This window comes from Hyla sarda, chromosome 1, assembly GCF_029499605.1.
Source record: "Hyla sarda isolate aHylSar1 chromosome 1, aHylSar1.hap1, whole genome shotgun sequence".
NCBI lineage: Eukaryota > Metazoa > Chordata > Amphibia > Anura > Hylidae > Hyla > Hyla sarda.
In genome coordinates, this window is record NC_079189.1 from 344,370,763 (window position 1) to 344,398,741 (window position 27,979).

General features: G+C 39.7%; 1 long non-coding RNA gene across 1 annotated transcript in view; it reads left to right on the forward strand.

Annotated features, from left to right (window-relative positions):
• The window catches only part of LOC130307293 (uncharacterized), a 37,085-nt gene extending 9,648 nt beyond the window's left edge, over nucleotides 1–27,437 (forward strand). The window contains exon 3 of the long non-coding RNA XR_008856488.1: nucleotides 27,302–27,437. This is a non-coding gene — a long non-coding RNA (uncharacterized LOC130307293). The remainder of the gene's footprint in view (nucleotides 1–27,301) is intronic.
• The last annotated feature ends 542 nt before the right edge of the window (nucleotides 27,438–27,979 follow it).

Below are 27,979 nucleotides of genomic sequence, written 5' to 3' on the forward strand. Positions count from 1 at the left end.
TCTTCTGAATATGGAGGTACCCCATAAGTTGACCTGAAGTGCACTACGGGCGAACTACAATGCTCAGAAGAGAAGGAATCATATTTGGCTTTTTGAGAGCAAATTTTGCTCGGGGGGCATGTCGCATTTAGGAATCCCCTATGGTGCCAGGACAGCAAAATAACCCCAACATGGCATACCATTTTGGAAACTAGACCCCTTGAGGAACGTAACAAGGGGTACAGTGAGCATTTACCCCCACTGTTGTCTGTCAGATCTTTAGAACAGTGGTCTGTACAACATTTTTAATTTGCACAGCCCACTGTTCCAAAGATCTGTCAGACACCAGTGGGGTGTAGTTTCCGAAATGGGGTCACATGTGGGGTTTTGTTTTTTTTGCGTTTGTCAAAACCGCTGTAACAATCAGCCACCCCTGTGCAAATCACCTCAAATGTACATGGCGCACTCTCCCTTCTGGGACTTTACGCCCACATATGGGGTATCTCTGTAGTCGGGAGAAATTGCATTACAAATTTTGGGGGGCTTTTTTCCCTTTTACCTCTTGTCAAAATGAAAAGTATAGGGCAACACCAGCATGTTAGTGTAAAAAATTAATTTTTTTACACTAACATGCTGGTGTAGACCCCAACTTCACATTTTCATAAGGGGTGAAAGGAGAAAAAGGCCCCGAAAATTTGTTAGGCAATTTCTCCCGAATACGGCGATACCCCATATGTGACCCTAAACTGTTGCCTTGAAATACGACAGGGCTCCAAAGTGAGAGCGCCATGCGCATTTGAGGCCTGAATTAGGGATTTGCATAGGGGTGGACATAGGGGTATTCTACGCCAGTGATTCCCAAACAGGGTGCCTCCAGCTGTTGCAAAACTCCCAGCATGCTTGGAAAGTCAACGGCTGTCCAGCAATACTGGGAGTTGTTTTGCAACAGCTGGAGGCTCCAGTTTGGAAACAGTGGCGTACCAGACGTTTTTCATTTTTATTGGGGAGGGGAGGGGGCTGTGTAGGGGTATGTGTATGTAGTGTTTTTTTTTTTACTTTTTATTTTATTTTGTGTTAGTGTAGTGTAGTGTTTTTAGGGTACAGTCACATGGGCGTGGGGTTACAGCGCATTTCCCGCTGCGAGTTTGAGCTGCCGCGCAAAATTTGCTGCATCGCAAACTTGCAGCCTGACTCACTGTAAGCCCCCTGCCCATGTGAATGTACCCTGTACATTCACAGGGGTTGACCTCCAGCTGTTGCAAAACTACAACTCCCAGCATGCACAGTCTATCAGTGCATGCTGGTAGTTATAGTTTTGCAACAGCTGGAGGCACACGGGTTGGGAAACACTGAGTTAGGAAACAGACAATGTTTCCCAACCAGTGTGCCTCCAGCTGTTGCAAAACCACAACTCCCAAACATTCTCAAGCATGCTGGGAGTAGTAGTTCGGCAACATCTTTAGAGCCAGATGTTGCCGAACTACAATTCCCAGCATGCTTGGAGTTGTAGTTTTGCAACATCTGGAGGACTACAGTTTGCAGACCACTAATACAGTGGTTCCCAATCTGTGCCCTTCCAGATGTTGCAAAACTACAACTCCCAGTATGCCAAAACTGTCCAGTCATGCTGGGAGTTGTAGTTCTGCAACATCTGAAGGGCCAGATGTTACAGAACTACAACTCCCAGCATGCCTGGACAGTAAGGGTATGCTGAGGATGTGTAGTTTTGCAACATCTGGAAGGGCACAGTGGTCATCAAACTGTGGACCTCCAGATGTTGCAAAACTGCAACTCCCAGAATGCCCAGCATGCCCAGACGCCAAGGGCTGTCTGGGCATGCTGGGAGTTGTAGTTTACAGGGTCCCATTACAGCAATGCATGTCGCTTTACGGCGACGTGCATTGCTGTAAAGGGCCCGACCGCGGCTGAAGATCAACTCACCTGTCGCCGCCGCCGCCATCTTCCTCGCCGGGATACGGGTCTTCAGGGACGAGGTAAGTACCGGGGCCGGGCCCCATCACTCCCCCGTCACCCGGCGCGTCCTCCGGTCTTCCTCCCGTCCTCTCCGGACTTCCAGGGGCCGGACAGGGCGGGAGGAAGTAACCGCCCCCCCCCTGCGATTGGTCGGTTAACTAACCGACAGATCGCAGGGTATAAGAGGAGGTGGCCGGCTTGCTCCTCGCTCCTATACGTTAGCATGGTCCTGGCTGTCTGTGACAGCTGGGATCATGCAAAATTACCGGGCGGTCGGGTCCCAGAGACCCGATCAGCCCGGTATCGCCGCAGATCGCAAGGGCGATTTCCCTTGCGATTTGCGGCGATCGCCGACATGGGGGGCCTACATGGCCCCCCTCAGCATTTGCCCTGGATGCCTGCTGAAGGATTTCAACAGGCATCCGCTTCCGATCTCTGCCCGGCGCGCGGCAGAGACCGGAAAACGCCAGGGCGTATGGATACGCCCTGGGTCCTTAAGGCCCAGGGTGTGAGGGCGTATCCATACGCCCTGGGTCCTTAAGAGGTTAAATCAACTGGTGGCAGAAAGTTAAACATATTTGTAAATTATAAACAAAACGGAGAGGCTCCTGTCTGTCTAACCATCACCAAGGACCCGAGCAACCCAACACACACCTATACCCACGGTGTATAAAATTAAGATCAATATGGAAAAAATAAATGGGGCTCAAGGGTCAAAGATATCTGGTTTAAGTTGATTGGTATTTATTAATATAAAATACAAAAAGAACTAAATAGGGATGTACAGGGCCCTTGTACTACCCTAATTAATTAAATAATACAAAATAAAATATGATAATCCCAATATAAAAAACTAAAATTAACTATAAAATTAATAACAACTATAAAATGCAATTTGAGCCTGTATATCAATATGTAGATCTTTTGATCTTGAGGAACAGCACAATATAAAAGTTCATTCCACAACTCTTGTTTCCAAAAGATCTTCAATAAGATAAAATGTATCCGCTACAAATAATCAATTGATGCGGTAGTGCTGTATCCATCCAAACCTTGGCAACTAGATCTCACCAACACAGTGATACAATGTGGCACTTTGTGAGCAGTGAACAGTCATTCAGAATCACTCTTTAAGCATAGAAGCCAGTTTGCAATATTTTTCATATAATGCTCACCACTCCGAGATATCACGGATCTCCCTTCAGTTTGGGGCCGGCTGTATAACGTCTTGTGGCCGGTGCCTTGCCTCTGTCCGGGATCGTGCTGCTGGAGTCTCGGCCAACTCCTAAAATCGCGGCACTTGGTGGTGGGCACCGTTTGGGGGACTGCAGCGCTGTCAAGCGGAGCCCCTTGGTCTGACCAACTTAGAATGAGGGTGGTCTGGAGACCTCAAGTCTTTGTTGCAGATGGCCCGATTGGCTTCTCGCTAGTGGTCGTTGCATGCGATAGGCAGAGTGAGTAAATCGGCGGCGTTCCTCGTGCAAAGGTCGCGCGCTCAGAAGATGGTTCACTGTGATGGATGCCTTAGATCTGGCAAATGATTATTATTCTCTCAGAAGAATGTTCTTTAATGACAGGCTCAATATCGCAATGTCTAAATCGCTGGACGCGTTTCAAAACCTTCCTCGGTTTTTTCTTCAGCAGCGGAACGTGTGAATTATATCAAACTGATGGTTTATATATCTTAAATCACGCCCCTTCAAAATGACCTAACCTATGACCTCACATCCTGAACAAAAAATCTATTAATTACCATTGTGGATACTAACAAAATATAAAAAGAAGAAATACATAAGAAATAAATAAATAAACCCCATTTTAAGCTTATCTGTTCACGTTTATACACACTATATAACATAATAAACCATATACGATTCGTATATAATTATAAGACATAAAGGAAAACACATAAACCCCTGCTAGGACTGTTGGTACTAATCAATGCCAGTAAGCCACTGGAACCGACGCTGAAATAACATAATATCTAATTGTAATAAGGTAAATAGCATATGAAAAATAATATATACACAATATATATAAACGAATACATATAAAAAAAAAAAAAAAAAAAAAAGTGTAATAATTAGTGAAACATAAATAAATATAAATATATATATATATATTCATATATATACACACGGAAAAATATAATAATAAAAATAAAAATAAAAATAAAAATAAAAATAAAAAATAAAAAATAAAAAATATAAAATAAATAAAATAAAATAAAATAAAATAAAAATAAAAATAATAATAATAAAAATAAAATAAAAAAATAAAAAATAATACAAATAAAAATAAAAATAAAAATAATAATAATATAAGATAAAAAAGATACAAATAGAAATGCAAATAAAATGCAAATAAAAATAAAAATAAAAATAAAAATAAAAATAAAAATAAAAATACAAATAAAAATAAAAATAAAAATAATAATAATATTTAAAAATAAAAATAAAAATAAAAATAAAAATAAAAATAAAAGGTTTTTGTAGTAGAAATAAAAATAAAATTTGAATTGTAAATATTGAAAATAAATTTCATGGGCTATCGGGCATCTCTAAATAGTAATATGTAAATATGACAGCAAAATGGAACATATACAGACTCAAAAGTGTATATTATTTGTACATACAGATTTCAGGCTACTAACTCTTCTCTATAGTAGCGCTGGGAAGGGCCCGACGAAGGGTCTGTCGGAGTACTGGGAAACAGTCAAACGCCGACAGACCGTCCAAAGGGCCCAACCCCACTTTCAGTCCAAAAAACCAAAAATTTCTAGATCGCTGTTCAGACCTCTAGGAGCCAAGGTGCCGAATTCGAAGATTTTCCTCGACTCGGCTCTTGACATTTTGTTAATAAAATTGCCCCCCCTCCAGTCATGTTGAATTTGTTGTATGGCCATATATTTAAGATTATTTGGGTTCCCTTGATGATACTGTTTGAAATGTGCAGAAAGGGGGTGTTTCTCATTTTGTTTCTTAATATTGTAACGATGTTCTAATATTCGGGTTTTGAGTGCCCGTGACGTGCGTCCCACGTATTGTTTCTGGCACGGACACTCAATTATGTAGATAACTCCCTTACTTGCACAATTCAAAAATTCATTGATCTCAAAGACAAAATCATTTGTAAACGATTTCACTGATAAAGTACGTTTATCAAATTTAGTTACTTTACAACTCGGGCATTGACCACATCTAAAAAAACCCTTGAGGTCTATCAGTGTGGAAGATGCTTTTTTGTGCAAAATTTCTGCTCGAACAGTAGGTGCAATTTTAATGCTCAAATTAGCTGCTTTTGTGTAAATGATTGGTGGTTTGGGTGGAAGGATATCACCCAACACTTTATCTTGTTGTAATATTGGCCAATATTTAGTAATGATGCTTTCAATTTTTTTATGTTTGGTATTAAAGGGTATGATCAATTTGGATTGTTCTAACTCGTTTGTAGATCTTGGAATTGGGTTTTTGGGAATAAAAAATGTAGATCTGTCTACCTTACGTACTTTCTCTAACGATTGCTGGATATTAATCAGGGGGTAATTTTTTTCTAAAAATTGGTTGGTGAGGATGATAGCTTCTGCTTCAAATTGTTCATCATATGTGCAATTACGTTTTAATCTACGAAACTGGCTTGTTGGCACATTAATTAGCCACTGAGGTAGATGGCAACTGGTATGTAATATAAATCCATTCTTAGCTACTGGTTTATGGTAAGTGCTGCAAATCAAACTAGTGTTACTGGTGGTGATAAGTAAATCTAAAAATTCAACAGAAGTAGAACTAATATTAGGAGTGAATTGTAAATTAAGATTATTAGAATTAAGTGATGATATAAATGAGTCTAATTCAATACTGGAGCCACGCCAAATGAAAAAAATATCGTCGATATAACGATGCCAGGACACCAGATTCTCCCCCAGTTGGGGATTGATGGTGGTACATTCCCAATTAGCCATAAAAAGATTGGCATAACTGGGGGCGAATCTGGTGCCCATGGCTGTACCGTTAATCTGTAAAAAATAATCTGAACCAAATAAAAAATAATTATGTGTGAGAATAAAAGATATACTCTCTGTGATAAAGTTGATTTGTTCTGGTAATAACTCTGCATATTTATGTAACATAGAAGAAATGGCCTCAATACCTTGCTGGTGATTGATAACAGTATACAATGAGCTAACGTCCAAAGTGCCTAAGAGCCAAGTAGGGTCCCACTTTACTGTCTCCACTATCTTTATTATTTGTGTAGTGTCCCTCAAATACGAATCTGTTAGTTTCACCAAGGGTTGCAAAAACTGATCTATATATTGGGAGAGATTTGAAGTAATTGATCCAATACCCGACACTATTGGTCGGCCTGGTGGATGACTGGCATTCTTGTGGATTTTGGGTATCGTATAAAATACAGGTATACGTTTGGGTGTCCCTGTAATAAAATCATATTCATGTTTGGATAATATACCCTTCTCTTTTGCTCTATCACATAATGTCGTCAGCTCCTCATGGAACTGTGTGGTAGGATCTCCCTGGAGTTTTTTATATGTGTTGCAATCATTTAGCTGAGATAAACATTCTTGAGAGTATGAGGAGGTGTCCATCACCACTATGCCACCTCCCTTATCTGCAGGCCTAATGGTGATGGACAGATCCTTTTGCAGATCTTTAATGGCTCCTATTTCTGCTGGGGTAAGGTTAACCCATGGATTTCTTGTAGTTCTGATTTTTCTAAGGTCACTTTCTACTGCCTTCTTGAATGCAGTCATGTCTGAACTAATCTCATGTCTCGGAAAGAAATTGGATCTATTTTTCAAGGTCGTGTGTTCATAAGTGGATGTGGAATTGATAGGGGCTATTGGGTTTTTCAAAAAATATTTTTTGAGACTTAGTTTACGTATATATTTTTCTATCCCAATATATATGCCAAATTTATCAAGCTGTTGACTTGGTGCAAATTTAAGTCCTTTATTTAATAGGCTAATTTGGTTGGGTTTTAATGTGACTGAACTAAGATTGAATATTACATTTTCCATCTCTAAATTTTGCTTGATTTTGTTTTGGGTTGCTCTACCTCTTCTATTATATCCTCTACGTACTCTCTTTTTCTGTTCATGTTTTGACTGGTTGGGCCGATGAGTGGAGTTGGATGGACCTGTGCTATGGTCTCTATTGTTTGTATTACTTTCCTGGGTTCCATAGTGTGTTTGGGTAGTGGTTGAAGGTTGGGATTGTGAAATTGGGAGTTCGTGGGGTGATATGGAGTCTGGTGATATGTGAATTGTGATTTCTTGAATTGTGGATTGTACATTGTATGGGGTTTGGAGTGACGCCAGTGGTGATGAGGGGAATGTGATGGCCGGGGACTGTATGTGTTGGGATAACCCCGAGCATATTGGGGTTTGTAACCGTAATGAGGTCTGTAATAGTTCTTTTGAGGTGAATGTGGACGGTGTCTTGGTGGAGGAGTATTGGCTAAAAAATGATTATCTGAGGCTAGTGCAGAAAACCTGTTTTGTGTGGGTACATTATAAGTGTGTGATATGGTTTGTTCGGGTGTCTGTGTTTGTTTCTTTCTATTCCAAAGGTGTTTCTTTGTTTTTTTGCTAATTATCTCATTTTCTACCGTATCAAGTTTTTTGCACAGGCATTCTTGGTATTTTAAAAATTCTGCTGTTTTTTCAAATGATTCTATAGTAGTGCGTAAGGATGCTATTTTAGAGTCAATTTCCACTAATAATTCTTGCCTTCTTTCTACCACCAATTTGGTTGCTTCAATGGATACTTGTTTAAAAAATGTATTCCATTTAACATTAAATGTATCTCCATCTAAATCTCCTGCTGGAGTTTTATATACCGTTAATCCCTTGGGAATATTGCCCGTACTAATCATATAACCAAGTGTTTTAATTTCCCATTTTTGTCTCAAATTTTTAATTAAATAGTGTTCTAGTTCTCTAAAAGTATCAGACACAATTTTTTGCGGATGTGAGGTATCTAATTTCATATTGGGATCATCTGAAAATTCAAAAACATCAACATTTTGTTGTTTTTTGGCTAGATGCGACCAAATATCCATGACTGTCAGACCTACAGAGCTCAATCTCCCAGGTATAAAAGGAATAAAGTATTATAAACAAAACGGAGAGGCTCCTGTCTGTCTAACAATCACCAAGGACCCGAGCAACCCAACACACACCTATACCCACGGTGTATAAAATTAAGATCAATATGGAAAAAATAAATGGGGCTCAAGGGTCAAAGATATCTGGTTTAAGTTGATTGGTATTTATTAATATAAAATACAAAAAGAACTAAATAGGGATGTACAGGGCCCTTGTACTACCCTAATTAATTAAATAATACAAAATAAAATATGATAATCCCAATATAAAAAACTAAAATTAACTATAAAATTAATAACAACTATAAAATGCAATTTGAGCCTGTATATCAATATGTAGATCTTCTGATCTTGAGGAACAGCACAATATAAAAGTTCATTCCACAACTCTTGTTTCCAAAAGATCTTCAATAAGATAAAATGTATCCGCTACAAATAATCAATTGATGCGGTAGTGCTGTATCCATCCAAACCTTGGCAACTAGATCTCACCAACACAGTGATACAATGTGGCACTTTGTGAGCAGTGAACAGTCATTCAGAATCACTCTTTAAGCATAGAAGCCAGTTTGCAATATTTTTCATATAATGCTCACCACTCCGAGATATCACGGATCTCCCTTCAGTTTGGGGCCGGCTGTATAACGTCTTGTGGCCGGTGCCTTGCCTCTGTCCGGGATCGTGCTGCTGGAGTCTCGGCCAACTCCTAAAATCGCGGCACTTGGTGGTGGGCACCGTTTGGGGGACTGCAGCGCTGTCAAGCGGAGCCCCTTGGTCTGACCAACTTAGAATGAGGGTGGTCTGGAGACCTCAAGTCTTTGTTGCAGATGGCCCGATTGGCTTCTCGCTAGTGGTCGTTGCATGCGATAGGCAGAGTGAGTAAATCGGCGGCGTTCCTCGTGCAAAGGTCGCGCGCTCAGAAGATGGTTCACTGTGATGGATGCCTTAGATCTGGCAAATGATTATTATTCTCTCAGAAGAATGTTCTTTAATGACAGGCTCAATATCGCAATGTCTAAATCGCTGGACGCGTTTCAAAACCTTCCTCGGTTTTTTCTTCAGCAGCGGAACGTGTGAATTATATCAAACTGATGGTTTATATATCTTAAATCACGCCCCTTCAAAATGACCTAACCTATGACCTCACATCCTGAACAAAAAATCTATTAATTACCATTGTGGATACTAACAAAATATAAAAAGAAGAAATACATAAGAAATAAATAAATAAACCCCATTTTAAGCTTATCTGTTCACGTTTATACACACTATATAACATAATAAACCATATACGATTCGTATATAATTATAAGACATAAAGGAAAACACATAAACCCCTGCTAGGACTGTTGGTACTAATCAATGCCAGTAAGCCACTGGAACCGACGCTGAAATAACATAATATCTAATTGTAATAAGGTAAATAGCATATGAAAAATAATATATACACAATATATATAAACGAATACATATAAAAAAAAAAAAAGTGTAATAATTAGTGAAACATAAATAAATATAAATATATATATATATATATTCATATATATACACACGGAAAAATATAATAATAAAAATAAAAATAAAAATAAAAATAAAAATAAAAATAAAAAATAAAAAATAAAAAATATAAAATAAATAAAATAAAATAAAATAAAATAAAAATAAAAATAATAATAATAAAAATAAAATAAAAAAATAAAAAATAATACAAATAAAAATAAAAATAAAAATAAAAATAAAAATAATAATAATATAAGATAAAAAAGATACAAATAGAAATGCAAATAAAATGCAAATAAAAATAAAAATAAAAATAAAAATAAAAATACAAATAAAAATAAAAATAAAAATAATAATAATATTTAAAAATAAAAATAAAAATAAAAGGTTTTTGTAGTAGAAATAAAAATAAAATTTGAATTGTAAATATTGAAAATAAATTTCATGGGCTATCGGGCATCTCTAAATAGTAATATGTAAATATGACAGCAAAATGGAACATATACAGACTCAAAAGTGTATATTATTTGTACATACAGATTTCAGGCTACTAACTCTTCTCTATGTGTTTTCCTTTATGTCTTATAATTATATACGAATCGTATATGGTTTATTATGTTATATAGTGTGTATAAACGTGAACAGATAAGCTTAAAATGGGGTTTATTTATTTATTTCTTATGTATTTCTTCTTTTTATATTTTGTTAGTATCCACAATGGTAATTAATAGATTTTTTGTTCAGGATGTGAGGTCATAGGTTAGGTCATTTTGAAGGGGCGTGATTTAAGATATATAAACCATCAGTTTGATATAATTCACACGTTCCGCTGCTGAAGAAAAAACCGAGGAAGGTTTTGAAACGCGTCCAGCGATTTAGACATTGCGATATTGAGCCTGTCATTAAAGAACATTCTTCTGAGAGAATAATAATCATTTGCCAGATCTAAGGCATCCATCACAGTGAACCATCTTCTGAGCGCGCGACCTTTGCACGAGGAACGCCGCCGATTTACTCACTCTGCCTATCGCATGCAACGACCACTAGCGAGAAGCCAATCGGGCCATCTGCAACAAAGACTTGAGGTCTCCAGACCACCCTCATTCTAAGTTGGTCAGACCAAGGGGCTCCGCTTGACAGCGCTGCAGTCCCCCAAACGGTGCCCACCACCAAGTGCCGCGATTTTAGGAGTTGGCCGAGACTCCAGCAGCACGATCCCGGACAGAGGCAAGGCACCGGCCACAAGACGTTATACAGCCGGCCCCAAACTGAAGGGAGATCCGTGATATCTCGGAGTGGTGAGCATTATATGAAAAATATTGCAAACTGGCTTCTATGCTTAAAGAGTGATTCTGAATGACTGTTCACTGCTCACAAAGTGCCACATTGTATCACTGTGTTGGTGAGATCTAGTTGCCAAGGTTTGGATGGATACAGCACTACCGCATCAATTGATTATTTGTAGCGGATACATTTTATCTTATTGAAGATCTTTTGGAAACAAGAGTTGTGGAATGAACTTTTATATTGTGCTGTTCCTCAAGATCAGAAGTTCTACATATTGATATACAGGCTCAAATTGCATTTTATAGTTGTTATTAATTTTATAGTTAATTTTAGTTTTTTATATTGGGATTATCATATTTTATTTTGTATTATTTAATTAATTAGGGTAGTACAAGGGCCCTGTACATCCCTATTTAGTTCTTTTTGTATTTTATATTAATAAATACCAATCAACTTAAACCAGATATCTTTGACCCTTGAGCCCCATTTATTTTTTCCATATTGATCTTAATTTTATACACCGTGGGTATAGGTGTGTGTTGGGTTGCTCGGGTCCTTGGTGATTGTTAGACAGACAGGAGCCTCTCCGTTTTGTTTATAATACTTTATTCCTTTTATACCTGGGAGATTGAGCTCTGTAGGTCTGACAGTCATGGATATTTGGTCGCATCTAGCCAAAAAACAACAAAATGTTGATGTTTTTGAATTTTCAGATGATCCCAATATGAAATTAGATACCTCACATCCGCAAAAAATTGTGTCTGATACTTTTAGAGAACTAGAACACTATTTAATTAAAAATTTGAGACAAAAATGGGAAATTAAAACACTTGGTTATATGATTAGTACGGGCAATATTCCCAAGGGATTAACGGTATATAAAACTCCAGCAGGAGATTTAGATGGAGATACATTTAATGTTAAATGGAATACATTTTTTAAACAAGTATCCATTGAAGCAACCAAATTGGTGGTAGAAAGAAGGCAAGAATTATTAGTGGAAATTGACTCTAAAATAGCATCCTTACGCACTACTATAGAATCATTTGAAAAAACAGCAGAATTTTTAAAATACCAAGAATGCCTGTGCAAAAAACTTGATACGGTAGAAAATGAGATAATTAGCAAAAAAACAAAGAAACACCTTTGGAATAGAAAGAAACAAACACAGACACCCGAACAAACCATATCACACACTTATAATGTACCCACACAAAACAGGTTTTCTGCACTAGCCTCAGATAATCATTTTTTAGCCAATACTCCTCCACCAAGACACCGTCCACATTCACCTCAAAAGAACTATTACAGACCTCATTACGGTTACAAACCCCAATATGCTCGGGGTTATCCCAACACATACAGTCCCCGGCCATCACATTCCCCTCATCACCACTGGCGTCACTCCAAACCCCATACAATGTACAATCCACAATTCAAGAAATCACAATTCACATATCACCAGACTCCATATCACCCCACGAACTCCCAATTTCACAATCCCAACCTTCAACCACTACCCAAACACACTATGGAACCCAGGAAAGTAATACAAACAATAGAGACCATAGCACAGGTCCATCCAACTCCACTCATCGGCCCAACCAGTCAAAACATGAACAGAAAAAGAGAGTACGTAGAGGATATAATAGAAGAGGTAGAGCAACCCAAAACAAAATCAAGCAAAATTTAGAGATGGAAAATGTAATATTCAATCTTAGTTCAGTCACATTAAAACCCAACCAAATTAGCCTATTAAATAAAGGACTTAAATTTGCACCAAGTCAACAGCTTGATAAATTTGGCATATATATTGGGATAGAAAAATATATACGTAAACTAAGTCTCAAAAAATATTTTTTGAAAAACCCAATAGCCCCTATCAATTCCACATCCACTTATGAACACACGACCTTGAAAAATAGATCCAATTTCTTTCCGAGACATGAGATTAGTTCAGACATGACTGCATTCAAGAAGGCAGTAGAAAGTGACCTTAGAAAAATCAGAACTACAAGAAATCCATGGGTTAACCTTACCCCAGCAGAAATAGGAGCCATTAAAGATCTGCAAAAGGATCTGTCCATCACCATTAGGCCTGCAGATAAGGGAGGTGGCATAGTGGTGATGGACACCTCCTCATACTCTCAAGAATGTTTATCTCAGCTAAATGATTGCAACACATATAAAAAACTCCAGGGAGATCCTACCACACAGTTCCATGAGGAGCTGACGACATTATGTGATAGAGCAAAAGAGAAGGGTATATTATCCAAACATGAATATGATTTTATTACAGGGACACCCAAACGTATACCTGTATTTTATACGATACCCAAAATCCACAAGAATGCCAGTCATCCACCAGGCCGACCAATAGTGTCGGGTATTGGATCAATTACTTCAAATCTCTCCCAATATATAGATCAGTTTTTGCAACCCTTGGTGAAACTAACAGATTCGTATTTGAGGGACACTACACAAATAATAAAGATAGTGGAGACAGTAAAGTGGGACCCTACTTGGCTCTTAGGCACTTTGGACGTTAGCTCATTGTATACTGTTATCAATCACCAGCAAGGTATTGAGGCCATTTCTTCTATGTTACATAAATATGCAGAGTTATTACCAGAACAAATCAACTTTATCACAGAGAGTATATCTTTTATTCTCACACATAATTATTTTTTATTTGGTTCAGATTATTTTTTACAGATTAACGGTACAGCCATGGGCACCAGATTCGCCCCCAGTTATGCCAATCTTTTTATGGCTAATTGGGAATGTACCACCATCAATCCCCAACTGGGGGAGAATCTGGTGTCCTGGCATCGTTATATCGACGATATTTTTTTCATTTGGCGTGGCTCCAGTATTGAATTAGACTCATTTATATCATCACTTAATTCTAATAATCTTAATTTACAATTCACTCCTAATATTAGTTCTACTTCTGTTGAATTTTTAGATTTACTTATCACCACCAGTAACACTAGTTTGATTTGCAGCACTTACCATAAACCAGTAGCTAAGAATGGATTTATATTACATACCAGTTGCCATCTACCTCAGTGGCTAATTAATGTGCCAACAAGCCAGTTTCGTAGATTAAAACGTAATTGCACATATGATGAACAATTTGAAGCAGAAGCTATCATCCTCACCAACCAATTTTTAGAAAAAAATTACCCCCTGATTAATATCCAGCAATCGTTAGAGAAAGTACGTAAGGTAGACAGATCTACATTTTTTATTCCCAAAAACCCAATTCCAAGATCTACAAACGAGTTAGAACAATCCAAATTGATCATACCCTTTAATACCAAACATAAAAAAATTGAAAGCATCATTACTAAATATTGGCCAATATTACAACAAGATAAAGTGTTGGGTGATATCCTTCCACCCAAACCACCAATCATTTACACAAAAGCAGCTAATTTGAGCATTAAAATTGCACCTACTGTTCGAGCAGAAATTTTGCACAAAAAAGCATCTTCCACACTGATAGACCTCAAGGGTTTTTTTAGATGTGGTCAATGCCCGAGTTGTAAAGTAACTAAATTTGATAAACGTACTTTATCAGTGAAATCGTTTACAAATGATTTTGTCTTTGAGATCAATGAATTTTTGAATTGTGCAAGTAAGGGAGTTATCTACATAATTGAGTGTCCGTGCCAGAAACAATACGTGGGACGCACGTCACGGGCACTCAAAACCCGAATATTAGAACATCGTTACAATATTAAGAAACAAAATGAGAAACACCCCCTTTCTGCACATTTCAAACAGTATCATCAAGGGAACCCAAATAATCTTAAATATATGGCCATACAACAAATTCAACATGACTGGAGGGGGGGCAATTTTATTAACAAAATGTCAAGAGCCGAGTCGAGGAAAATCTTCGAATTCGGCACCTTGGCTCCTAGAGGTCTGAACAGCGATCTAGAAATTTTTGGTTTTTTGGACTGAAAGTGGGGTTGGGCCCTTTGGACGGTCTGTCGGCGTTTGACTGTTTCCCAGTACTCCGACAGACCCTTCGTCGGGCCCTTCCCAGCGCTACTATAGAGAAGAGTTAGTAGCCTGAAATCTGTATGTACAAATAATATACACTTTTGAGTCTGTATATGTTCCATTTTGCTGTCATATTTACATATTACTATTTAGAGATGCCCGATAGCCCATGAAATTTATTTTCAATATTTACAATTCAAATTTTATTTTTATTTCTACTACAAAAACCTTTTATTTTTATTTTTATTTTTATTTTTATTTTTATTTTTAAATATTATTATTATTTTTATTTTTATTTTTATTTGTATTTTTATTTTTATTTTTATTTTTATTTTTATTTTTATTTTTATTTGCATTTTATTTGCATTTCTATTTGTATCTTTTTTATCTTATATTATTATTATTTTTATTTTTATTTTTATTTTTATTTGTATTATTTTTTATTTTTTTATTTTATTTTTATTATTATTATTTTTATTTTTATTTTATTTTATTTTATTTTATTTTATTTATTTTATATTTTTTATTTTTTATTTTTTATTTTTATTTTTATTTTTATTTTTATTTTTATTTTTATTTTTATTATTATATTTTTCCGTGTGTATATATATGAATATATATATATATATTTATATTTATTTATGTTTCACTAATTATTACACTTTTTTTTTTTTTTTTTTTTTTATATGTATTCGTTTATATATATTGTGTATATATTATTTTTCATATGCTATTTACCTTATTACAATTAGATATTATGTTATTTCAGCGTCGGTTCCAGTGGCTTACTGGCATTGATTAGTACCAACAGTCCTAGCAGGGGTTTATGTGTTTTCCTTTATGTCTTATAATTATATACGAATCGTATATGGTTTATTATGTTATATAGTGTGTATAAACGTGAACAGATAAGCTTAAAATGGGGTTTATTTATTTATTTCTTATGTATTTCTTCTTTTTATATTTTGTTAGTATCCACAATGGTAATTAATAGATTTTTTGTTCAGGATGTGAGGTCATAGGTTAGGTCATTTTGAAGGGGCGTGATTTAAGATATATAAACCATCAGTTTGATATAATTCACACGTTCCGCTGCTGAAGAAAAAACCGAGGAAGGTTTTGAAACGCGTCCAGCGATTTAGACATTGCGATATTGAGCCTGTCATTAAAGAACATTCTTCTGAGAGAATAATAATAATTTGCCAGATCTAAGGCATCCATCACAGTGAACCATCTTCTGAGCGCGCGACCTTTGCACGAGGAACGCCGCCGATTTACTCACTCTGCCTATCGCATGCAACGACCACTAGCGAGAAGCCAATCGGGCCATCTGCAACAAAGACTTGAGGTCTCCAGACCACCCTCATTCTAAGTTGGTCAGACCAAGGGGCTCCGCTTGACAGCGCTGCAGTCCCCCAAACGGTGCCCACCACCAAGTGCCGCGATTTTAGGAGTTGGCCGAGACTCCAGCAGCACGATCCCGGACAGAGGCAAGGCACCGGCCACAAGACGTTATACAGCCGGCCCCAAACTGAAGGGAGATCCGTGATATCTCGGAGTGGTGAGCATTATATGAAAAATATTGCAAACTGGCTTCTATGCTTAAAGAGTGATTCTGAATGACTGTTCACTGCTCACAAAGTGCCACATTGTATCACTGTGTTGGTGAGATCTAGTTGCCAAGGTTTGGATGGATACAGCACTACCGCATCAATTGATTATTTGTAGCGGATACATTTTATCTTATTGAAGATCTTTTGGAAACAAGAGTTGTGGAATGAACTTTTATATTGTGCTGTTCCTCAAGATCAGAAGATCTACATATTGATATACAGGCTCAAATTGCATTTTATAGTTGTTATTAATTTTATAGTTAATTTTAGTTTTTTATATTGGGATTATCATATTTTATTTTGTATTATTTAATTAATTAGGGTAGTACAAGGGCCCTGTACATCCCTATTTAGTTCTTTTTGTATTTTATATTAATAAATACCAATCAACTTAAACCAGATATCTTTGACCCTTGAGCCCCATTTATTTTTTCCATATTTGTAAATTACTTCTATTAAAAAATCTTAATCCTTCCAGTACTTATTAGCTGCTGAATGCTACAGAGGAAATTCCTTTCTTTTTGGAACACTGATGACATCACAAGCACAGTGCTCTCTGCTGACATCTCTGTCCATTTTAGCAACCATGCATAGCAGATGCATAGCAGATGCATAGCAGATGTATGCAAAGGGCAGCATGGTGGCTCAGTGGTTAGCACTGCTGCCTTGCAGTGCTGGGGACTTGGGTTCAAATCCCACTAAGGACAACAATAAATAAAGCATTATTATTATTATAATAACGTCAGCAGAGAGAACTGTGCTCATGATGTCATCAGAGAGCATTCCAAAAGAAAATAATTTCCTCTGTAGTATTCAGCAGCTAATAAGTGCAGGAAGGATTTTTTAATAGAAGTAATTTACAAATATGTTTAACTTTCTGCCACCAGTTGATTTAAAAGAAAAAAGGTTTTCACCGGAGTACCCCTTTAAGGTGAAAATGGGCTTGGTCCTTAAGGGGTTAAAATTGTCATCTTCTGACCTCTATAACTTTATTATTTTTCCACATACGGGTTTTGTATGAGGGCTCATTTTTTGTGTCATGGTCTTTAGTTTTTAATTGTACCATTTTTGTTTTTATGGAACTTTTTGATTGCATTTTATAAATTTTTTTTATGGTATAAGAAGTGACCAAAAATGCACAATTTTGGACTTTGGTATTTTTTTTTTTACATGTTTGCCATCAACCATGCAGTTTAGCTAACCTTATATTTTAATAGTTCGCACATTTATGTACATGGCAGTCCAACATATGATTATTTTTATTACATTACTATATTTTAAAAACGGGAAAAGGGGGTAATTCAAACTTTTATTGGGGAAGGGGTTAATTCACTTTTATTAACTTTTTTTTCACACCCATTGGGGGTTATACCATGAAATCTTCTGTTTACATATACTGATCAATGCTATGCCATAGCATAGCATTGATCAGTGTTATCAGTGCTCTGCTGCTCCAGCCTGCATGGCAGACTAGAAGCAACAGAAAACCGATTGGATGGCAAAGAGGCAGGTACAGGCTCTCCCGTCATCCTCTCAGCTGATTGGGACATTGCGGTTTTAGCTCAGCTCTGCTGAGCTGCTGGGATACTTATAGTTTAGTTTTAGGTGCTGTGATGACCTTTGATTGTAACGTCTAAAGGGTTAATGCCGAGCATCGGCCCAGTCTGCAGTACCCTGCATTAACCCTGGGTTCTAGCTGCTGATAGCAGTTGGGACCCACAGGATTTGAAGTGATCTCCACTCGTGAGAATGCTTTAAACCCCGGTAATGGGACCAGGTCGTATAGGTACGCCCTGAGTCCTTAACTACCAGGACGCAAGGGCATACCTGTACACCCTGCGTCCCTGAGGGTTAAAGAACACAGCCAAAAAATATGGGTGGGAGGCTTAGGCACAACTCTGTAAATGATTTTGAGTGGCCCTGCTGGAGCCTGACTGGAAATGCAGTGGAACATCTCTGGAGAAAATGGCTGTCCACCAATGATCTAACCTGAAAGAGTTTGAGAGGATCTGCAGAGAAGAATGGCAGCAAGTCCCAAAATCCAGGTGTAAAAACCTTTTTGCCTCATGCATAAGATATTGGAGCCTATAATCTCGGCCAAAGGTGTTTCAACTAAGTAAAGGGTGTAAATACTTATGTAACTCTAATATTTTAGGTTTTCCTTTTCAATAAATTAGCTAAGATTTATAAAATTCTGTCTTTAGGGCATATTAAGGGCAAAATAATGGGGAAATCTTTTTGATTTTATTTTTTTGTAAAAAAGTGAAAGGGTATGAAAACTTTAGGAATATATATTACAACACCCCTCAGCACCCAAAAAGGTTTAGAGACTTTGAAGAGTAATTAAACTCTCTGTAATGTATATCATTTTATCCCTGATTTTCTCTAGGACTGACATATTAACCCAAGTCACAGAGGGAAAACAGCATCCTGACATTCACTATATAGGTCAGGGGTAGGCAACCTTTTGGTAGTGCTGTGCCCAAATCGAAGTCGCTTGGTGCACTGGCAATATGAGTGTGGCTTGCTGTGGGTGGGGTTTGTGGGGGTGTGGCTTGTCACAGGATGTTTTTTTTTCATAATTGTTCCTAAATATTGTTCTCGCTGTAAGGACCTTTTAGTGAGAACCACCATTTAAACACCCCACCATAATACAGACCCCAGAATCAGACCCCACCATAATACAGACCCCAGAATCAGACCCAGAAATAATACAGACTCCATAATAAGACCCCACCATAATACAGACCCCAGAATCAGACCTCACCATAATACAGACCCCAGAATCAGACCCCACCATAATACAGACCCCACCATCAGACCCCACCATAATACAGACCCCAGAATCAGACACCATCACAATACAGACCCCAGAATCAGACCCCCCCACAATACAGACCCCAGAATCAGACCCCCCCCCCACAATACAGACCTCAGAATAAGACCCCACCATAATACAAACCCCAGAATCACCACCCACCACAATACAGACCCCAGAAACACCACCCACCACAATTCAGACCCCAGAGTCAGATCCCTCCATAATACAGACAACAGAATCAGACCCCTCCATAATACAGACTCCAGAATCAGTCCCCACCATAATACAGACCCCAGAATCAGACCCCACCATAACACAGGCCCCGGAATCAGTCACCACCACAATACAGACCCCAGAATCAGACCCCATCATAATACAGACCCCAGAATCACCACCCACCAAAATACAGACCCCAGAATCAGACCCCACCATATTACAGACCCTAAAATCAGGCCCCACCATAATACAGACCTCAGAATCAGTCCCCACCATAATACAGACCCCAGAATCAGACCCCACATAATACAGTCCCCAGAATCAGATCCACCATAAAACAGACCCCAGAATCAGACCCCACCATAATACAGACCCCAGAATCAGACCCCACCATGATACAGACCCCAGAATCAGACATCCATACATAATACAGACCCCAGAATCAGACATCCTTACATAATACAGAGCTCAGAATCAGACCCCACCATAATATAAACCCCCCTTACATAATATAGACCCCAGTCGTGTTGCACAATAATATACATACAGTTGCTTTAACTGACTCACATTTCACGTCTTTTATAATTGCCATTGTCCTCTTTCCTTCTGTTCTCCATTTGGCTCAGTCCGCCATGACGACATCTTACAGCCAAAACCCATCACTGCAGCATCTGCAGGACAAACATCTTAATTTCCAGTGCTCTCCACACCTCAAGTATAAAGTGCAGAATTCGGTGGAGTTTATTCCATTCCAAACAGTGTCACAGGGCAGGCTATGTTTCAGCGACCTGTCTTTGCCTTTGTCAAGCACAAGAGGCAAGGAAACGTAGCCTGTAGTGTTGAGCGGCATAGGCCATATTCGAATTCGCGAATATTCGCGAATATATGGACGAATATTCGCATATTCGTAATATTCTCGTTTTATTTTCGCATATGCGAATATTCGCGCGTGCGAAAATTAACATATGCGAAAATTCGCATATACAAAAGTTAGCATAATCGAAAATTCGCATATGCGAACATTAGCATATGAAAATTTTCGTATATGCGAAAATTCGCACACCGGTCTCACACAGTAGTATTACAGCCTTCTTACACCACATAAGCTGGAAGCAGAGAGGAATGATCACTGTGATGTGTACAGTGAAAAAAAAACAAAAAAAAACGAATATTCGTAATAACGAATATATAGCGCTATATTCGCGAATATTCGCGAATATTCGCGAATATGCGATATTCGCGAATAAAATTCGAATTGCGAATATTCGCGAGCAACACTAGTAGCCTGCTCTTTAACACTGTTTGAAATAGAATAAACGGCACAGAATTTTCCTTGAATATAGGTAGGTAGCTATGCATGTAGGTAAGTAGATATGGGGTAAGTTCATAGGTAGGTAGCAAGGTAGGTAAAAGGGGTAGCTATGTATGTATGTATGTAGGTAAGTACCTGGGTAGATAGGTAGGTAGCAAATTGGTAGCTGGGTAATTAGGTTGCTATGTAGGTAAGTAACTATGTAGGTAGGTAACTAGGTGGCTAAGTAGGTGGGTATGTAGCCAGGAAATTAATAAGGTAGGTAGCCAGGTAGGGAAGTAGCCAGGCAGGTAATTGTAACCTGTCACCTGTACCCCCTCCCCCCCTCTGCAATTCACAGAAGCAGCTTATCAATATCAGCAACTGACCAATTGATTATAACAATTGCCCAGGGTGGTGGGCTGACCATATAATTAGAAACAATTCACCAAAGCAAATATACTGCCCTTATACAAAATACCGTATTTATCGGCGTATGACATGCACTGCCGTATAACACGCACGCCCATTTTAACGGAAATTTAAGTAAAAAAAAAAAAAGTAAAATAAATGACTTGGACTAAATGCCACATCATCCCCCCAACTTAGTTTTCTTCTGCACCTCAGTTTGGTCCCATCCCCTCCAGTGCCACATCTTTCCTTCCCTTTAATCGGTCCCTGTGCCACATTTACCCCTCTCATCGCCACCCCCCATGTCTCATCATCCCCCTATGTCTCATCATTTCCCCCTGTCATAGGCGAAAACTAGCCATACAGACATTAAGCCTTTAGTGCCTCCCCCCACCATAATTTCCACCTGTCTCATCATCCCCCACCCTGTCTCATCATGCCCCCTGTCACGATTCGGCTGGCTGGAGGTGGATCCTCTGTGTCAGAGAGGGATTGGCGTGGACCGTGTCGGTGGACCGGTTCTAAGTTGCTACTGGTATTCACCAGAGCCCGCCGCGAAGCGGGATGGTCTTGCAGCGGCGGTAGCAACCAGGTCGTATCCACCGGCAACGGCTCAACCTCTCTGACTGCTGAGATAGGCGTGGTACAAGGGATAAGGCAAGAGCAAGGTCGGACGTAGCAGAAGGTCGGGGCAGGCGGCAAGGTTCGTAGTCTATAGAACAGCAGGAGATCAGGAACACAGTATGGGTAAACACAGTAGTAGCTGTCTCAAGGCACTAAGGCAACAAGATCCGGCAAGGAAGTGCAGGGGAAGTGGGGTAATATAGCCAGGGAGCAGGTGGAAGCTAATTAGGCTGATTGGGCCAGACACCAATCATTGGTGCACTAGCCCTTTAAATCTCAGAGAGCTGGCGCGCGCTCGCCCTAGAGAGAGGAGCCGCGCGCGCCAGAACATGACAGCCGGGGACCGGGACAGGTGAGTGACTTGGGATGCGATTCGCGAGCGGGCGTGTCCCGCTATGCGAATCGCATCCCCGCCGGCAATGTCAGTGCAGCGCTCCCGGTCAGCGGGTCTGACCGGGGCGCTGCAGGGAGAGAAACGCCGCAAGCGCTTTGGGGAGGAGCAGGGACCCGGAGCACTCGGCGTAACACCTCCCATCATTCCCCCCCTCATCATTTCCCCGTGTCTCATCATCCCCCCCCCACCCTGTCTCATCATCCCCCCATCATGTTTCTCCTATGCTATTCTTCCCCTCCCTCATCATTCCCCCCTTTACCAATGCTTTTCATATTTTTTTTTTTATTTTCCTTACCTGGCTGCGCTTCGGGGGGTTGTGGTCAGTGAAGCATATGAATGACGTCCTCTCCCGGCTCCTCTGCGCGGCATCAGGGACGTCACTTTTAATTTCCTGCAACCGCCGCGTGTCAGAGTTCGCAGTGCAGCGACTACAGGAAATTAAAAGTGACGTCACTGATGCCACGCAGAGAAGCCGGCAGAGGAGGACGTCATTCATCTGCTTCACTGACCACAGCCCGCAAGACCCCCTGCCTGACCTGGCCTGCCGAAGCGCAGCCAAGTAAGGAAAATAAAAAAAAACTATGAAAAGCAGCGAAAAGGGGGAATGATGAGGAAGGGGGAGGTAAGAAAAATTGAAAGCAGAGCGGGGAGGAGACGCCACTGGTCACTGATTTAAAGTGGCCGCGGCCGTGCTGCTAATACCTCACAAGCTGCTGGCCGCTTTAAGTCAGGGAACAGAAGATTTATCAGCATATAACACGCAGGCAGACTTTTTGCCTTAACCCCTTAAGGACTCAGCCCATTTTGGCCTTAAGGACTCAGACAATTTAATTTTTACGTTTTCATTTTTTCCTCCTCGCCTTCTAAAAATCATAACTCTTTTATATTTTCATCCACAGACTAGTATGAGGGCTTGTTTTTTGCGCGACCAGTTGTCCTTTGTAATGACATCACTCATTATATCATAAAATGTATGGAGCAACCAAAAAACACTATTTTTGTGGGGAAATTAAAACGAAAAACGCAATTTTGATAATTTTGGAAGGTTACGTTTTCACGCCGTACAATTTATGGTAAAAATTACATGTGTTCTTTATTTTGAGGGTCAATATGATTAAAATGATACCCATGATTATATACTTTTATATTATTGTTGTGCTTAAAAAAAATCACAAACTTTTTAACCAAATTAGTACGTTTATAATCCCTTTATTTTGATGACCTCTAACTTTTTTATTTTTCCGTATAAGCGGCGGTATGGGGGCTCATTTTTTGCGCCATGATCTTTACTTTTTTTTGATACCACATTTGCATATAAAAAACTTTTAATACATTTTTTATAATTTTTTTTTAATAAAATGTATTAAAAAAGTAGAAATTTGGGACTTTTTTTTTTTTCGTTCACGCCGTTCACCGTACGGGATCATTAACATTTTATTTTAATAGTTTGGACATTTACGCACGCGGCAATACCAAATATGTCTATAAAAAATGTTTTTTACGCTTTTTGGGGGTAAAATAGGAAAAAACTGACGTTTTACTTTTTTATTGGGGGAGGGGATTTTTCCCTTTTTTTTTACTTTTACTTTTACATTTTTTTACATTTTTTTTACACTTGAATAGTCCCCATAGGGGACTATTCATAGCAATACCATGATTGCTAATACTGATCTGTTCTATGTATAGGACATAGAACAGATCAGTATTATCGGTCATCTTCTGCTCTGGTCTGCTCGATCACAGACCAGAGCAGGAGACGCTGGGAGCCGGACGGAGGAAGGAGAGGGGACCTCCGTGCGGCGTTATGAATGATCGGATCCCCGCAGCAGCGCTGCGGGCGATCCGATCGTTCATTTAAATCGCGCACTGCCGCAGATGCCGGGATCTGTATTGATCCCGGCACCTGAGGGGTTAATGGCGGACCATTGCCGGCGGGTCCCTGGCTGCGATCAGCAGCCGGAATCAGCCGCGCATGACACGGGCATCGCTCCGATGCCCGCGGTTATGCACAGGACGTAAATGTACGTCCTGGTGCGTTAAGTACCACCTCACCAGGACGTACATTTACGTCCTGCGTCCTTAAGGGGTTAAATTTTAGTTTTAAAAGTGTGTGTTATACGTCGATAAATACGGTAATAAAATACAATACTTTATTGGTAATTGTTACTAAAAAGGTACAAGACAATTAATATCGGTAACCATACAATATGAAACAAAATCTCACACGTGGCTATAGATTTGATAATGTGATGGTGTGCAGTAAAAGGTGTTGATGGGGTGACGATAGGGTTGGGTTATGATGTTATTTCCAAGTTCTCAGATGGAAAAATGGGATATAGGAAAAGTGCCCACCCCTACACACTTCAGATCCCCTTGATACTGTCTCTGCCTTTTGAGGTACCCATCTCCCTAATAGGAGCGCCTCTGCCCGGAGCCCCAGGTGCCACTCAAAAGCATCCCGCATGCCATGAGTGGCACGCATGTCGTGGGTTGCCGACCCCTGATATAGGTGATCTGAGTCATCCAACACCCAACAGCTCACTGTAGCCACCTGGCACCTGGTGATCACATGACTGTCATGACAGGAAGAAGGAAGTTTAATGTCTGCCACTGAGCTGTGTACAGAATTCTCATTGAGTGCTGTGTATCCTGAAGACAGGGATGGTAATAAGCAACTAGCTCTCGGCTCTTACAGAGTCACAGTCTCCAAGGACATTTTGAAACGTCCTTGCAGAGTTAACTGCCGATCACCCTGATGCATTACGTAAAGTGTCTAATGCGCTTTTTAACTTCAAATAAATATATAACACAGTAATGCTGTATTTTTTTTTAAAGGAATCCATCAATCAGATCTTTAGGTTATGTAAAAGGGATATTCCAAATTTACGTAAGCAATACCTTTCCTTGTTTTTATAATGTGAAGATTATGGCTTTGGCTTTTTTCCAGATACCATTTTTATTCTGTGACAATAACTTTCAACAGAAAATGGAATCAGTCTACAAACAGCCATCGACCATTCTTGGACAACACAAACTTCATGCATTCAGTCCACAACCATGTGATGATAATGCAAGCGCAATCGATTAATACAGCAATATAGTCTTTTAAGACTGATTTCAGCAGTAGCTGCCAGGATTTATGTGCCAGTGCATGTGCTAATTGAATAATAAATCTCGTCTATGTATCATAACCAAAACAACTGCACCAGTAGGAGGAATTAGTGATTTAAACAATAAGCCTAAAATATAAAATAACGTAAAAGAGAAATCTTCTAAAATAAGAGCTATACACTTCTTTAGCCCAACATTCCAGCATATGTGAGACGTTAACTTTCACTGCTTAACTCTAGTGCTTGCGTGAATGCAGAAAAATGTTTGCATATATTATTTAAGGAAAAGATAAGGTCATTTCTCTTTAAGGTCATTTCTCTTTAAGGTCATTTCTCTTTATATGTTGATATACTACATGCTTGAACAGAAAAAAATCTCTAGAAACATCATCACAAAGGCTCCTCATAGAATCTGTCAGGTCTTTAAAAAGCATACTAAATTAAAAACAAAACATTTATAACTGGTCACCATTTATTTATTTGCTTAGAAAACTAATTACTGTATTTATCGGCGTATAACACGTACTTTTTAGGCTAAAATTTTTAGCCTAAAGTCTATGTGCGCGTTATACGCCGATAAGCCGCTGCAGTTCAATGATTTAAAGCGGGCGCTTTAAATCAATGAACTGCAGCGGCTTTGCAGGTGCAGAGACAGCCAGCGCTGCCGGCTTCTCTGCCCCTGCCTGCCCTGGGGTCTAGAGTCCTGCTGCCGGCCCTTCTCTCCCCCTGGCTATCGGCGCCGCTGCCTCTTCTCTCCCCCTGACTATCGGTGCCGGCACCCCATTGCCGGTGCCGATAGCCAGGGGGAGAGAAGCGGCGCCGGCAATGGGGCAGCGGTGCCGACAGCCAGGGGGAGAGAAGGGGCAGCGGCACCCATTGCCGGTGCCGCTGCCCTGTTGCCTTCCCCATCCCCGGTTGCATAAATACCTGTTGCCGGGGTCAGGTCCGCGCTGCTTCAGGCCTCCGGTGTGCGTCCCCTGCGACGTTGCTATGCGCTGCACGGCGCGGCGCATGATGTCAGTGCACCGCGCCGTGCAGTGCATAGCAACGATGCAGGGGACACACACCGGAGGCCTGAAGCAGCGCGGACCCGACCCCGGCAACAGATATTTATGCAACCGGGGATGGGGAAGGCAACGGGGCAGCGGCGCCGGCAATGGGTGCCGCTGCCCCTTCTCTCCCCCTGGCTATCGGCGCCGGCAATGGGGCACCGGCACCGATATTCAGGGGGAGAGAACCAGCGAGAGAGAAGCGGCGGCAGCAGGGCTCTATACCCCAGGAAAGGCAGGGGGAGAGAAGCGGGCAGCGACGGCCTATCTCCCCCTACCTTTCCTGAGGGTGTATCGAGGTATACACGCGCGCACACACGCACCCTCATTTTACCATAGATATTTGGGTAAAAAACTTTTTTTACCCAAATATCCTAGGTAAAATGACGGTGCGTGTTATAGGCCGCTGCGTGGTATACCCCGATAGATACGCTATATCACTTTTTTTAAGTGATTGTATTATCACAAAATAACATATTATTGAAAATTATTGTTAAACATAATTCTTGAAATAGTGCAGTTTTAAATTGGCCACTAGAGCAAACATAATACTGTAGGCTAACATGTTGTGTTTTAGACATGTGCACAAGGGAAATTTTCGTTTAGTTTCGGTATATTTTTTTCATTCGTGTAAAAATTTCGGTTCGGTAATCTTTTCAGGTTTGATTTTTCGGATACATTCGGTATTCAGAGTATCGTATAAATTTTTTGTTTAACTTAGTTTTGTTTCTTTGTTTTGTTCTTTTTTTCCCTTTTGCCGGGGTACCATGAAAAAGAAAGATGCTGAGGGACCCTCCTGCTGTCCTGTAAGCTGTTCGGGATGCCACGATTACATCACGGCAATCCCGAACAGCCCCCTGAGCTAACCGGCAATGGTTTACTTTCACTTTAGATGTGGCGTTCAACTTTGACGTAGCAGTTTTTTGGGTCACGGCATAGTACTGCATTATCAGGGAAGGTAGCCAGAGAGACGCTTACGGCCGGGGCAGATCTCCCAGCGTTCGGCTCCCTGTGATCTTGGAACCCCGCATCTGTTATAGGATCTTACCCAGGTTCTGCCAGCTACTCGGAACCACCGTAGGAGAAACAGAAGATTCTGGATTCCATTTATAGATCCCAACCTCGCAGTGAAGCTGTGCAACTATCATCAACAGGAAAGTGGAGTGTTTTATCTCCATTTTTAATTCCTGGATGAACGCTCTCATCAATTCTAAGTAAGTGCTATATAATTTAAGTTTATTATACCTCACAGTGCCAATACACACCTTTATTATTGTTTGAAAGCTCACTTGTTAGTTGGGTCCTGCACAAACTGGGCCATAAAATGATCCTGCAATAAATTTAAGAATTTTCTCCTCTTCACAATTTTATCCAAACCCCCGACCCCAATCTATACCTGGATAGTTAAAATCTCCCAATATTACCACTGTACCCGCCCTGGCAGCCCTTTCTATTTGTGTATGCAGCTGACCTTCCATCTCCTCAGTGGTGTTGGGGGGTTTATAGATTACACCAAAAATTTTCTATTCAGTGTTTCCCTCCTTTTATAATTCTACCCGCAAGGATTCCA